Here is a 15,908-nt window from a genome sequence, read left to right as displayed (position 1 = left end):
TCGTGCCCCATAATAGGATGATATGGAAGAGCCTAAGGTCAGTGCCAAATAAGGTGGAAAACATGCCCAGCAGACATAGAAATCTCAGTGGAATTATCCTACGCATATGATCACTGTCCAAGTACACCCGGAGTTACATTCTGAAAAACCCATGTCGGAGTTCATTCAATCTTCCTCTCTGACGTTTAATATATTTATTTTGCATTGATGCTTTCAAAGCCGTTCGGTCTTTCTAGGCATTTAATGACTCAGAGGTCCAGCGTTTCCTAAAGAACGCTGCCTAACCAACCAATGGAAGACGGATCGCCTTAGGAGTAGATGGTTTATAGCAAAATTACAACGCTCTCGAGAGATGCTATGGCAGTGGGAAATTAAAATGGCAGTTCTCAGCTGCCCAGTGCTAATGCAGAGTGTTGCTTCAGTTGTCTGTGGTTTCATTTTTATTTTCTATTTTGTTTACCTTTGTTTCTATTTTCTCTTTTGTTTACTTTTAAATGCATTTGCTGCTTTTAACTGCTTTTAATTACCTTTAGTATACATCACCCTGAGACTGTTGCTTAGAAGGCAGTTAATAAATTGATGATGATGATGATGATGATGATGCCAGAGTTCAACAAGAAGTGTCTCACCTGATGACATTTTCATTCCCCTCTACAATTCCCAGAGTGGTTTAACAATCAGTGCCTCTTCCCAGGGAACTCTTGGAAGTGTAGTTCCGTGAGGGAATTAGTAGTCTCCTAACAACTCTCAGCACCCTTTCCAACTACACTTCCCAGGATTCCTTGGGGGAAGGCATGACTGTTGTAGTGCGAAACTTCTTTAAATACACAGTGACTTGGTCTATTGCCCTCAGGTGTGGTGGACGATACCGTCCCAACTTCAGTGTTGATGCAAAACTCAGTCGCTGATGCGTGGAATGGTGAAGTGAAGGCACCATCTTGTTTTTTAACCTCAGGCAGCAAAATGTCTTGGGCTGACCCTGTTTCAGTTATTTTTCCAGGGATTATATAACCATCCTTTAGCAGTAGCGGTCGTTGGAATATGCAATTTAGTGGCGATTACATTGTTTTGCTACAGTTAAGCGATTCCTTTTAGTGTTCCCTTTCTTACAAAACTGTCTTGACAGCCTAAAAGTATACTTAGAGGGTTAAAGGAGATGAAGTAACTTGCCATTAGCTTAATTGCATAGGCATTTTTCTTCAGAAATGTTTGTATTTTGAGGCAAGCCCACCAAGTATTTATAACATCAGCTGCTTCTTTACCGCAACATTAGGTCTGTTCTTGGTTGTTTTTAAAAAATGTGTTTGGCTTAGTCTGGGTGCAGCAAATGTTGCCAGTGGGAACTTGCATTGAAAATCGAAATTGATTGGAATGGAGGGGTGAGCACCGCATCTCAAAATGGATGGCCCCAGTCGTAGGACACTTAACTATTGTCTTCGCCTAAACTCAAATCCCCCCGGTCTAATATCCCTAGTGCTGCAAGATTGTCACAAGAGCGCCTGGACTAAAATTGTCTATCAAAAATTTCACTCTTGTGGTTTATCACCACAACAGCTACTCACTTTGGGTTTTAGTAAAGCAAACAGTCTAATTTGTCAGCGCCTAAATGATATCGAGCGTCAGAACAACTTGGTCACAATTAGGAAATTTTGCCCATGGTATTTTCCACCTTCCCATTTCAACTCTCTGGCACCCTCTCTGCATCACCTAGCAATTCTAAAATATAGACGTGCTCTCTCAAGATTGACTGTATTGCCCTCGGCTGTACTTGAGGGACGATTCCAACAGATTCCACACAAAAAACGCTTGTCCCTGTGGAGATGGCAGTACCAAATCGGTGGCGCATGCCCTGCTGGCTTGCGCTCTTTATAAAGATTTGAGGAATGAGGTTATCACCATTCTTTTATTGTCCATTTCCGGTCGCTCAGCCACTGCCACAGTGTCCTTTCTCTTGGCAGATCAAGATGAGCAGGTGACAGCAAAGGATGCAAGGTTTTTAGCTGGGGCAATCAGAATAAGATCCACTATTTGACTACTGATTCAAAACCATAAAATATATTTTATATAATTGACTTTTTGTTTCTATTCTTTGTATATCGTATTGTTGTTTTATTGCTATGGCCGATGGCTGACGCAAATAAACAACCAGGCAGTCCTAAAAATATTTGGATGCTTCTGAATGATGCTAGATCGACAGAGAGTGACAAAAAGCACCCAGACAGAGGGTTCAGCATTTGAAATGAACAGGCTCTGCAGCTCAAATAATTTGAATTGGAGCTAATGGAAAGTTGGACAGAGTTTTTGGAAAGTAAGCTTTGTGATTTGGAGATTTATAATGATAGTGTTTGAGCAACTGCCTCTTTGGTTTTAGATCTTACCATAGCCCAGAATTACCGTATTTTTCGCACCATAAGACGCACCGGCCCATAAGACGCACCTAGATTTTTGGGGGGGAAATAAAGGGAAAAAATTTTATTTCCCCCCCAGGTGCGCTGCGCTACACCAGGAGCTTGGGGCGTGCGGAGCTCAGCGCGCCCCAAGCTTCTGCGTGCCGGCAAGGTCTCCGCTAGCGTGGGAGAGCTGGGCGCCTCTCCCAGGGCTAGCGGACCCCTGCGCTAATCCAGAAGCTTGGGGCAGGCTGAGGTCAGCGCGCCCCAAGCTTCTGCGTGCCGGCAAGCAGTCCGCTAGCCCTGGGAGAGCCGCGGGGCTCTCCCAGGGCTAGCGGATCGCTGCGCTATACCAGGAGCTTGGGGCGTGCGAGCTCAGCGCGCCCCAAGCTTCTGCGTGCGCGCAAGCAGTCCGCTAGTCTTGGGAGAGCCGCGGGGCTCTCCCAGGGCTAGCGGATCGCTGCGCTATACCAGGAGCTTGGGGCGTGCTGAGCTCAGCGCGCCCCAAGCTTCTGCGTGCGCGCAAGCAGTCCGCTAGTCTTGGGAGAGCCGCGGGGCTCTCCCAGGGCTAGCGGATCGCTGCGCTATACCAGGAGCTTGGGGCGTGCCGAGCTCAGCGCGCCCCAAGCTTCTAGGTGCGCGCAAGCAGTCCGCTGCCGCCCCAAGCCTCGCGCACCCGGCAGGAGGTCCCACCGGGTGCGCGAGGCTTGGGGCGGCAGCGGACTGCTTGCGCGCACCTAGAAGCAGCGCGCCCCAAGCTTCTAGGTGCGCGCAAGCAGTCCGCTGCCGCCCCAAGCCTCCCGCACCCGGCAGGAGGTCCCACCGGGTGCGCGAGGCTTGGGGCGGCAGCGGACTGCTTGCGCGCACCTAGAAGCTTGGGGCGAGCTGCTTCTAGGTGCGCGCAAGCAGTCCGCTGCCGCCCCAAGCCTCGCGCACCCGGCAGGAGGTCCCTGCGGGTGCGCGAGGCTTGGGGCGGCAGCGTACTGCTTGCCCGCACCTAGAAGCTTGGGGCGTGCTTAGCTCAGCGCGCCCCAAGCTTCTAGGTGCGCGCAAGCAGTCCGCTAGCCTTGGGAGAGCCGCGGGGCTCTCCCAGGGCTAGCGGATCGCTGCGCTACACCAGGAGCTTGGGGCGTGCTGAGCTCAGCGCGCCCCAAGCTTCTAGGTGCGCGCAAGCAGTCCGCTGCCGCCCCAAGCCTCGCGCACCCGGTGGGACCTCCTGCCGGGTGCGCGAGGCTTGCAGACACTCGCCCGAAGCAGGGGGAGCCCTCCCGAGGGCTCCCCATGCTTCGGGCGACAGGCTGCCGCCCCAAGCCTCGCGCACCCGGTGGGACCTCCTGCCGGGTGCGCGAGGCTTGCAGACACTCCCCGCACGCGCTCTTCCGGCTGGGGAGGTGACCCGCGGCTATAGAGGCTCCTGCCATAGCCGCACGTCACCTCTCCAGCCGGGAGAGGGTCGCGGGGGGCTGCTTTAGCCCCGTGCGCGTGCTCTCCCGGCTGGAGAGGTAACACGGGGCTGTAGAGGTTCCTGCCATAGCCGCGTGTCACTTCTCCAGTCGGGAGAGGGTCGCGGGGCTATGGCGTCTTCGCTCCATAGGACGCACACACATTTCCCCTTCATTTTTGAAGGGGGAAAAGTGCGTCCTATAGAGCGAAAAATACGGTACTCAGTAAAGAAAGTGAAATGGTAACTTTTAGAAACGCAGGAGGAGGACAGGGTTTTTTCCCCACCCAGAACTTGCTGGAACTCAGTTCCGGCACCTCTCAGGTTGGCGCCATTGCCATTATAAAAGAAAACAAGGGAGACGTTCATGGTGAGTTCTAGCACTTCTTCATCTAGAAAAATAGCACTGGAGGAGGATGTCAGGTGGTGGTGTGGTTGTTCGAGAGCAAACAAGCAAGACTCCGACCTGTATTTTCCAGGCTTTATTCCTAGTGCAAACTATTTACAGTGAAGAGCGTTGCAAGTTCATGTCTGGTTCAGTCGCTAGCGGAATCTGGGAGTTGTCGGTCCTTGTACCTCCCCCAGCATAACAGTCGCGTGACCCCCAACCTTCTCCTCCCCTCCCTGCGCCAAAACCTACTGCACAGAATGGGCGCTGGCAAAGGGGTACTTCCCCTCTCTCCGGTTTGCTCAGTCTCGGTGTTGAGGCTCTCCCTAGCATCCTCTGGTCCCACCACCTCCTCTCCACTGGAGGTGGGGCTTTCCTCCTCGCTAGAGGAGGAACTGCTTCGCAAGATTTTCGGAGGTTCCCTATAACACAACTGCCCTTCCACCTCTCGCCTCTGAGCTGATGGCAGTTCCCTGACAGAGGAGATTGAAAATTTTAATGTGGGGGACCAACCTGCTTTTGTATGGGATTCAAGAGGAGGTGGGTGAGGGAGACAAAAAGGTAGGAACTGTTAAGAAAGCTGTCAATGACTCCCAAGTCCAATGACACACCTGCTAAGAGCATACAAAAATTGGCACAAGCGATGTACCCCTCTCCTTTAAAGCTACAGGAAGCAGGGTGGGCATTCCTTTTTTCATGTAATAGTTCTACCTGGAAGCAAAACCCTCATGATTGCTAACGTTAACAAGGCTTCCGCTGTACTGTCAGCATTACAGTCAGATCTGCTTGCAGAGCTGGAAAAATAAAAGAGGGGAGGGTGCTTAAGATGATTGGGAGATTGTACTGTGGTACTTTGGTTTTAGAACAGCTTAGTTTATGAACAACTTGGAAACAGAATGCTGCAAACCCGGAAGTAGGTGTGAGCTTTGCTTTGGAAGCTGAACATGTTCCACTTCCTGTTGAGTGTGTTCCGTTTGTAAATTGAGTCCCCCGCTGCTAATCAGAGGAAGCTTCCTGTTGAGTCTGTCGGCTGTTGAGTCCTGAGCACCCACACAACACAGATGTGATATTTGGAGCTTTTGTTTTTGCTAAAAAAAATATTGCATTTTTATTTGTGTGGCTTTTTTGTTTTTCCCCACTGTGACTTTTATGGGACTGATTGTGACTGTGGCTTGTGACTTCATTTCTGTGACTTGTTTTTGTGACTGTGTGGAACCCAGTTCAGCTACTGATTGATTGACTGTGTGGCTGCAGAAATGGATAAAAGCCCCCCTTCCAAACAATGACTATCATCAATGCACGTAAGAAAGTAATTTTAATTTTTATCATCTACAATACTGTCTTTTTTATTTTATAGTACAGTACACTGATTATTGCTTTCATTTTATGGATCAATGGTTACGTTAGGTAGTAAAATTCATGTTAAATTGCTGTTTTAAGGGTTGTTTTTAAAACAACCATTAATTAATCCATTTTGCATTACTTTCTATGGGAAAGCACGTCTTGGCTTTGGTTTGGAACAGACTTCAGGAATGGATTAAGTTTGGGAACCAAGGTACAGTACCACTGTAAAAGGAAAACATCTCCCTAGAAGATGTCTTCCACACTTGTAGTGGGACGGAAGCAGATTACCCATTTTTTCCTTTCATGTCACTGGAGTTAAAAACACACACAAAGCTGTGGGAAATGAGATAAGCAAATCATGTTTGATTAACAGGTTGTTCATCTGATTTAATAGGTGGTACATTTGCTATTTATGCTTTGAATTGAGCTTTTAGGACCTTGAAAATATATTCACGGTATATTATTTTGCATCAGTAGGTGATAGGACTGAAGTGAGCCAGTACACCTTATCATTGCAATTTTTGCGCCAGATGTAAACTGGCTGGTATTGATCTGGCTTTAGTATTTTAGCAAACCCCAAATATGAGGCATTAAGTTTTGCTTTTGCTACATTCCTGGGCAGACACGGCCTGGGATGAGACTACTTATTAATAAAGGGAACTCCAAGGAAGCTGTACTGCAGAATTTTTCTTCTGCTCAGATGGCCCTGTTGGCTGCTGGTGAGGAAGCAAGACAGTACTTTCATTTTTGGGGATAGCTGTTAATAACTGGAAGTTTAGGGACCAGGAAATGCAGAACAAACACTGTAGTCATGAGCGACGAGATAAAAATGGTGACAATGCACGTGAAATTATTAGGAATGCAGTCAAGAGGGCCAGAAGTAGGAATTATTCGAAAGAAATGATACTCACAGTAATAATGTTGCGGGAGGGGGATTAATTAATTAATTGCCTTCCACACACCCTGTCTTACGGTGATTGTGTCATCAGACACATCTTACAGTAACTCTGTGAAGTATAAGGGGTATGGCAAATAATTTATTTAACGAGGGACTAATAAAGCCAGGGGAGTTGCATTTCTTTTACATTCTGATTTGGGCTCAGTTCCTTGACTTACCTGGACTTAAACAAGGAACCTAGAGGTCTCTTAGACCAAAAAATAAAAAAAAAACAAATTGTGGCCTTTCATTTGGTGTAGGCTCCTGATCTGAGACAACTTACATGCATCAATTATTTAAAAATATTTTTAAAAAATAAAGTTACTTGTTTTCTCTTGAGGGAAATTCCTTAGAATATGAGAAGTATGCTGGTGACTTCACTGTTGGTTTAACCTGCAGGTCCTTAATAAAGTTTGCTCCTTCATAAAGTTGTTTTAAGAACTACAAGATACAAGGCGGTGGGAGGTGAAAGACAGCGACGGCAGCTCAAACAAGATGGCAGAAAGCAAGTGGTATCTAGAAGCCCCCAAGGAGGCACCTTGGCCTGCTCCCCGCCCAAGTTTCACGATCCCCAAGAAGGAAATCAACATGGTTCCTGACATGGCGAAGTGGGAACGCTCACAGGCTTATGCAGATTACATGGGCTTCATTCTCAAGCTGAATGAAAGCGTCAAGGGCAAGAAGATGACCTGCAGTTACAAAGTCTCTGAGCCCATTGAGAAGCTGGTTGCTCTCCTAGACACGCTTGACAGGTGGATTGATGAAACCCCACCGGTGGAGCAGCCATCCCGCTTTGGGAACAAGGCCTTCCGGACGTGGTACACCAAACTGGACCAGGAGGCTGAGAACCTGGTGGCCACGGTGGTCCCGAGGGAGCTGTCAGAAGCTGTCTCCGAGGTGGCGGTGTACCTGAAGGAGTCTGTGGGCAACCCTACTCGTATCGACTATGGGACAGGTCACGAAGCAGCGTTTGTCGCCTTCCTCTGCTGCCTTTGCAAAATTGGAGTTCTCAGAGTGGATGACCAGCTCGCCATTGTCTTCAAAGTTTTCAGCAGGTATTTGGAAGTCATGCGGAAGCTGCAGAAGACCTACAGAATGGAACCGGCCGGCAGCCGAGGAGTCTGGGGCTTGGATGACTTCCAGTTCCTGCCCTTCATATGGGGCAGCTCACAACTGATAGATCACCCAAACCTGGAGCCTCAACATTTCCTGGACGAGAAGGTGGTGAATGAAAACCACAAGGAATTCATGTTTCTCAAGTGCATCCTGTTCGTTACAGAAATGAAGACAGGCCCATTTGCTGAGCACTCCAACCAGCTGTGGAACATTAGCGCTGTCCCTACATGGGCGAAGGTCAACCAAGGCCTTGTTCGCATGTACAAAGCCGAATGCCTGGAGAAGTTCCCTGTGATCCAGCACTTCAAGTTTGGCAGCCTCCTCTCCATCCAGCCTGTTGCATCTTAGGGAGGTTTTGTAAGATATTCTTTCCCCCATTTCTTTCTCTCTTTTTTTTTAAAAAAAGAGGGGGTCAGAAAGCACTGGAGAGAGCAGGGTGAAGGGCCAGAGCTCCCCCCATTCAGCCCCACCCTCAAGCTATGCAGCCGATTCATTTATGCAGATTATATTTTTGCAACTTTTTGAGGGATGGGGCACAAAAAATCAGATTTTCCTATTCTCTTAAAGACACCCCCCCCCATATTTTGAAGAAGGGTTCCCTTGGCCAGCTTGCAGATTGGAAGAGTATACCTCCCTGTTATTGTATACACGCCATCCTTTGAGAGTGCCAACTTTTGGTATTCACGAATGCACCAACCATTAGTGGCGTAACAGCTGCTGCCTCTGTCACCTTCTGCTAAAAATCTGGGCCCTTCGTCTTTGCTCAAGTCCCCCCATGGACTACCCTCCTGTTTCTGTCATCTCTGCTGTCTGTTGCAAACACCCCCTTGCCACCCCACAAGCGCATGTAACTCCCCTTGCCCTAGAACCGCCACCTGACAAGGCTTTCTGCACATGGCACTATTTCCTCTGGTTTCCTCTAGCATTGTCAGGAAAAGAAAAATAACTGCAAAGATACATCCCCCCAGTTGTTATGGACTAGCTGAAATTTGCAAGACAAATTCAAATGCCACCCCATACAGTGCAGAAATTGTTGTGAGCCCTGACCCTTTGACCTTGCAGCTGCATGGCACAGGTTTCTGGGGATTCTTTCATTTCCTCAGTGGAAAACCACCAGGACAGCATCCAGGCTTCTCCCACCTAGAGGGTACAACCTTTCTACCATCCTCAGAGTCCCTGCAGTACCCCCGTCTCCCCAACCATGCAGACTAAAATCAGGTGAGGGTCATTTTGCAGTCCAGCCAGCTTCTCTGGGGATGTGGAGCCAGCTGACATAAGACTTGAGTTGTGCGCAACTCCCCACTGGAACAACACCTTTCTCCAGCAATCTTGGCAGCAGAGAAGACCACTGTCTTCTTAGCAGGCTTGCTTTGGAGCTATCTAAGGTAGTCCGCCCCCCCGCTGATTTGAAGGAGGGTGGTATTAAACTTGAAAGGAATGTGGGGAGGAATGGGTAAAGGTAACACTGGCTGAGATGTGACGTTACTTTCATGTTTTCTTTGCTTGCGTTTGTTTTATGCATTTTTTTGCCGTGCCTTTCCAAAATTATCAAGGCTGTTGACATAAAGAAAGAAATGCCACATCTAAGATGGGTGCTTGATGTGACATGTGGCTTTGACTATTTGCATGTGAATATACACAGATTCGATTGATTAAAAGCAATGTGATTAAACAGTGCACTCCTGTGCTTATTTGCTCAGAAGTTGTGTTCAATGGGACCTACTCCATAGTCAAGGACTGTAGCTTAAATTTGATGATAGCCCTAAAAATAATGTGTTGTTAGGGTCCATCTTCTTTCCTTGAATGTTACTCTGATGACATTTGGGTGGTGTAGTCCAGGGATGCCCAACAGGTCAATTGCGATGTACCGGACGATCGCAGGGTGTCCCCGGTCAATCATGGTTGATCGTGGGACCCTCCCCCCACCCAAAAAAACTCAACAACTCTGGCTCATCCTCCCCCCCCAAAAAAAGCCCATCAACTTTGTTTCATCCTCTCCACCCCCACCCCCCGCCCAAAGCTCAACAACTCTGGTCAATCCAAAGGGTAGATCACTGCCAGGTTTTTTTTATAGTGGGAGTAGATCGCAGTCTCTTGGAAGTTGGACGTGCCTGATCTAGTCCATCAACATTCTAGGTGGTCCTTATATTCTTGTTTGCTGTGCTTCTTCAATTTGATGGAAAACAGCAAATCGTTAATAGAATCTTCGTGATTTTGAAAGGTGTACTGCATTGTGATGTGTGCAGCACAGTCCCATTCCTGTTTACTCAGGAGTATTGAGCTCACTTGAGCTTGTAGAACACATATTTTGGCTCATGACGCAAAGAGAGAGAAGAAGCAAAGTTGATACTGGAAGATGGATTTTATAAAATGGAAAAACCAGAAATCTCCAAATGTTGTTATGAAGTTCTGAAAACCTTTTTTTTAAAAAAAGTGTTCAAAATTACATTTAGTAGGGAAAGTGTGTACAGAAAAATGTGTACGTTAGAAAAATTAGCATACTAAAATGCATTATATTAAGGGACCTGGCTTGCAAAAACTCTGTATAATAGGCAAAATTTGCATACATTAAGAGAAACACACACAAAAAGTTGTACAAAGTTTTGTGATGTTGTTGTTTTTTTAATTACAAACTGTGCAGAAGTAGGGAAAACTGAACTTAAAATTGGGGAGAAAATTTATTTAATTATTCCCCTAGATGTATATACTGCTTGTAATAAAGCCTCAAAGTGGTTTACAAAAAGAATAAAACAATAAGTAAAAAAGAATCTCTTAAAAAGAATAATATTAAAAAATTAAAATCAACAAGAAGCTAGAAAGCAGATAAAAACACATCAACATTCTACATGTCTGGTGTCTTTTTTAGAAGGCCCAAAACGAGTATATACAGCAAAGTCGCCTGCCTGAGATCAATAGGCAGGAAGTGTGGGTGCTTCTACATTAAAAGATCAATTTCTTACAGATGTGGAATACGTATTACCATATTTTTCGCCTCATAAGACACACTTTTTCCTCCTAAAAAGTAAGGGGAAATGTCTGTGCATCTTATGAAGTGAATGCTGCTCAGAGGAGGGACGAACAGGAGCCATGGCTCACCTTCCATGGCTTACACAGGTGTAAAGCAAGCACAGCGGGAGCCGTGCAATCCCTCGGCCCCCACGCTCAGCTGCCCCATTGGGATGGGTGGGTGGGCGCGCACCACACCCTTGGGATGACGCTCGCGTGGGCGATGTCCCACGTCCCCACAGGCGACATGCCACCACGCAAGACCCTCCCACCGCCACTGGTCTTGCCAGGGCAGTAGTGCCTTCCTTTGCCAGAAGTGTGAAATTTGAAGGGTGGCTGTGGTTTGATCCTTGTGTTGTGTACAAAGGTATGAATTATGTAGGTCTGACTTAAAATGGGAATTGAATCAGATTTCTCCTTCATTCCTCCCTCATATGAAAGCCCCCAGAGCTCTCTGCAATGAACAAGAAAGGAAGAAAGTCCCACTTATTTTGGCTTTATTAAAATAATTGTGTGGGGCCAAACCGTACAGTCCTTGGACCTAAGGGACTCAATGTGGGAAACTCATATATTTCCATTGCCTGCCCCTCTTACTAGGGGATAAAGTCTCTCTTCATTTGTTCATGACCGTGATGATGGTTCTTAATGCCACTGTTGACTGCTGTTCACTTTCATGGTTGAAATATTATTCTGATATACTGGTAGTTTATTAAATAGTTTAGTACAACATTTGATTCAGAATATTTTTTTTTCTTGTACTCCTCTAAAAACTAGGTGCATCTTATGGTCAGGTGCATCTTATGGAGCGAAAAATACGGTATGTGGCACATTTAACAGTGCCAGGTCCACATAAGTGGAGTGAGGCATCCCTCTTTTAGATCATATAATTGTACAGTTGGAAGAGACCATGAGGGTCATCTAGTCCAATCCCCAATGTGGGGCTTGAACCCACAACCCTAAGATTTAGAGTCTCATGGTCTAAATACGTAAGTTGGGCCATTCTTGTCCTAACCACTGCTGCATTCAGTACACCCTGCTGTATCTTCTATTGGGGATGAGAATACCTATTATGTAGGTTCTCCAAGGCACACAGTCAAGTCATAGGCCAGAGTCAACCTCCCATTCGCCGATGAAAGAGGGTGTTTGTATTCATTGCCCATTGTGCATTTCCTCACACTATTTCAACACTTGCCTTCTGCCAGGCTCCCCTTGCTCAGCTGAGGAAGATATTTATAAAGTATGTTTCCAACAGCGGCGCTTAGCTGCAAATTAGCTTACATTATTTGCGTGGCGGAGCACGGAATGTCTTGGCTGGCAGAGGAACGCTCAATTAAGAGGCTAGCATAAATAGTCTTCTGCTCCCAAGGATCTCAGTGTGATCTATGGCGCCATGAGTTGGCTCTTCCAGAGCAGCAGCTGTTGCGAGAGCTTTCCAAGTCCTAGTAGCTTGGGTGAAGAATGAAGTCAATCTTCAAAGAAGTTCCTTTTTTGTCTGGGAGGAAGGGTGAGAAATTAGGAGGCATGATTGCTGTCCCTCGAGATCCCTTTGTCAAGCGGTTTTCTGAAATCCTCTCGTGTTTCAACCATTTGGCATCATCCCCGATGTTCTGAAGAGCTGGTTTCCAAACTGGCAGCATGTTTAGTAATCTGTGTGCATGCAGTTACGTCAGTGTTTGCATCTTAGGAGCAAATGCTGAATTGGGAAGCTGTTGTGTATTCTCAAGAGCCTGAGCTTTCATTTAAAGCAGAGAGAGAAACTCATGGTCCTCTAGATTCTTTTGGATTCCAACTCCCATCAGCCCCAGCTAACAGTGGCTTATGATCAAGGGTGATGGGAATCAAAGTCCAGCAGCAGCTGAAGGACCACAGGTTTCTTCCTTTTTATAAATATATGCTTTATTGGTTTTAAAAACTGTGTAACATAAGGAATCAACAGAAAAGAAAAAGAAAAAAGAACTGCTGGAAGAAAAAGACAATAGGCTAAAACTCAAAAAAAATTGAAGAAATCCGAAATCACCTGACAGACTGGATGCAGTATTTCCAATTGAATGAGACCTTCCAAAAAGATTTGAAAAATCGGTTTTTCTACAGAACCTTCGAGACTTGAAAAAGATTTGATTCAAATAAAAGGTAAAGGTAAAGAGACCCCTGACCATTAGGTCCAGTCGTGACCGACTCTGGGGTTGCGGCGCTCATCTCGCTTTATTGGCTGAGGGAGCCAGCGTACAGCTTCCGGATCATGTGGCCAGCAGGACTAAGCTGCTTCTGGCGAACCAGAGCAGCGCACAGAAACGCCGTTTACCTTCCCGCTGGAGCGGTACCTATTTATCTACTTGCACTTTGACGTGCTTTTGAACTGCTAGGTTGGCAGGAGCAGGGATCGGGCAATGGGAGCTCACCCCGTCACGTGGATTCGAACCGCCAACCTTCTGATCGGCAAGCCCTAGGCTCTGTGGTTTAACCCACAGCGCCACCTGCATCCCAAATTAAATATAAACCACTCTCTAAAATATGTAGGCTACTCCTTGACTGGGAGGTCAAGGAGGAAGAAGTCAAATCCGTAATGGTGCAGTGGGCCAGGGACTTTGGCTGCAACATCCAAATGGAATCATGGGAGAGGCTTTGGAGGGAAGATATAAAATTCACGGAAGGACCACACCTCTGATTTAAAACAAAGACTAACTGCTGCTTATCCCTTGGCAGTAACACCTGCTTTGCTTCTCCATTGGCAGCAATCCATGAATCCTTGGCTCGCTGCAGTGTCCAGACCTAGGATCACAGCTTTTTCCTCCTGAACGAACCGTGCTTGTGAAACCATGGTTTGCTGATTATAGTTGCTCGGGAGAAACACACTGTGATTCTGGTTCAGGCATAACAACAAGCCAAGGACTATGAGTTTGTTGCTTCTGCTCACAACATGGGTGGAGCAAAGTGGGAACCACTGGACAACAGGCTCTTGCACACTGTTTGACCCCCAGAAGGGCCATTAACAAAATTTATCACTGTGTGCAAACTGGGCCTTTGGCTATACATATGCACAACACATTTGCATGCTCACACACACACACACACACACACACACACTAGCAGACTTTTACCTGGCATATATATATCAGTGCAGCTTTGAAAAGATCAGTCTACCATCTTTGTTCAAAATGGTGTCCACTTGTACCCAAACATAGATAAAAACCTGCTCCTTGATCTCAGGAATCACCGTGCAAGATTTGGTTATGATATCATTATTACAGTGGAACCTCGGTTTGCGAACGTGATCTGTGCGGGAAGCACGTTCGCAACCCGCAGCGCCACGTCTGCGCACGCGTGGGTTGCGATTCGGCGCTTCTGCACAAAGCACAATTTAGTAGTTCTGCGCATGCGCGAGCGCCAAAACCCAGAACTAAGCCATTCCGGTACTTCCGGGTTCAGCGCAGTGCACAACCTGAAAACACGTAACCTGAAGTGTCTGTAACCCGAGGTACCACTGTATTATTAATATTAACCTGCACAGCTCAGTTGGTTAAAGTGTGGTGTTGATAATGCCAAGGTTGTAGGTTCATTCCCCATATGGGGCAGCTGCATATCCTTGCATTGCAGAGGGTTGTTCTTTTGGGTTTCCCCATTGTCTTCTTTTATTTATTGTTATATGATTAATTTTCTAGTACCTGTGTTGATTCTTGTTTGGCCGGGTATGCTGGCTGTGTATTTTGGTGTTTTATTAAATTATGGATTTAAAGTATTTTGTTAGCCAAATTGGGGGCCTTTAGGGCAAAAAGGAGAATAAAAATATTATAAATAAAAACACACACATGCACACACAAACGTACATGTTAACGAACACATTTTTGTATTACTCTTCCTTATCCTTAGCAGCTATAAATGCTCTACATTAATAAAAATGCACATTGTGCAGAAAAACAAAACACAGCACCAGCAATCACTGGAGGTGGGGAAGTGAAACATTACAGCGAGGAAAAGATGTGATAAAAGCAGCTTGCATGGAATCAGTTCATATTGTTGCTTTAAAGTCTTTTTCTAAAAACTATACAGTAATTCTTGAGCTGTACTTAGGCTGGATCTGTACAGTAGTACCTAAAGTCAAAATTGTGTACAGTCATACCTTGTGTTGAAGTAACTTCAAGTTAAGTATTTTCGGGTTGCACTCTGTGGCGACCTGAAAGTAACGTAGTGCATTACTTCTGGGTTTCGCCGCTCGCGCATGCACAGATGCTCAAAATGACGTCACGCACATGCACGGAAGCGGCGAAATGCAACCCGCGCACGCGCAGAGACACAATCACGTCTTACGTTTACTTCAGGATGCGAATGGGGCTCCAAAACGGATCCCGTTCGTATCCAGAGGTACCACTGTATAGGCAAAACACACTGGGTACAACGGTGGATGGGGTTGCCCCCTTTCCGCCCCCTTTTCAATTTGTTTTAATTTTTTTGCCAAGCATGTAAAGCTGAATGCGCACAAGTTGAATGTGTGTAAGTTGAGTGTACTGTACATACAGCAGAATAAAATTGGGAATAAGATAGTCCATTCTATCAGCGAAGAATTCTATGTGACTTCAAAATGACAGCAAACCACATGGTCTCGTTCTTTTTCTTTTTAAAGAAACAGACAACTTGCAGGGGCCGAGGGCTAGCTAGAGTCTTCCTCCCTCCCAGGCTAGCTTTTTTTTCCTGTCAGGGATTTTTTTCCCCCATTAGGGATTACAGTGGTACCTTGGTTCTCGAACGTAATCCGTTCTGGAAGACCGTTTGACTTCCGAAATGTTCGAAAACCGAGGCTCAGCTACCCATTGGTTGCAAGAGCTTCTTGCACTCAGCGGAAGTCACGTTGCACGTTCGAGTTCTGAGATGCGTTCAAAAACAGAAGCATTTCGGGTTTTCGGCGTTTGAGAACTGAAATGTTCGACAACGGAGGTGTTCGGGAACCGAGGTATCACTGTAAAAAAATTGATTTCCCCACCTGCAATTTGAAATGATACAGTGCCCTCCTCTCTCATTCTCCTACATGGGTAGGCAGGCCTCATTGGAGAAAGAATGTTCATAAAACTGGGGCTGTAACTGAAAAGGCCCTGCTATTCTTTCTCACCACCACTCCAGTGGAAAAATCTTACATTCCTGAATGGATCCACAAGGATGATTTAACATTTATTTTAATAGGATTAAAGTATGGCTAACTGATGATCCTGCCCTGCAGGCAAGTATGTATGCCTTGGACGCATGAAAGTGTAAACATGGGAGTGGAAAGACAATTTTCCTGAGATGCACATCATTAGC

General features: G+C 46.3%; 1 protein-coding gene and 1 pseudogene across 7 annotated transcripts in view; both read left to right on the top strand.

The window, feature by feature from the left end:
- The window catches only part of LOC308575934 (serine/threonine-protein phosphatase 2A activator pseudogene), a 48,240-nt pseudogene extending 38,955 nt beyond the window's left edge, over positions 1–9,285 (top strand). For 3 of the 6 annotated variants that reach the window (XR_014013435.1, XR_014013436.1, XR_014013437.1), the window contains exon 2: positions 6,897–9,285. The product of XR_014013435.1 is annotated as a serine/threonine-protein phosphatase 2A activator pseudogene (transcript). Of the gene's footprint in view, positions 1–4,174; positions 4,199–4,836; positions 5,526–6,896 lie in introns of those variants that run through there. The other 3 variants (XR_014013438.1, XR_014013439.1, XR_014013440.1) reach the window with 3 other exon arrangements.
- The window catches only part of ZDHHC8 (zDHHC palmitoyltransferase 8), a 146,003-nt gene that overhangs the window by 38,955 nt on the left and 91,140 nt on the right, over positions 1–15,908 (top strand). The gene's annotated exons all lie outside the window — the stretch shown is intronic.

This window comes from Podarcis bocagei (genome assembly GCF_964188305.1).
Source record: "Podarcis bocagei genome assembly, chromosome: 16".
Lineage (NCBI taxonomy): Eukaryota > Metazoa > Chordata > Lepidosauria > Squamata > Lacertidae > Podarcis > Podarcis bocagei.
Note: the sequence above shows the minus strand (reverse complement) of the source record. Positions and strands in the feature narration are given on the sequence as shown.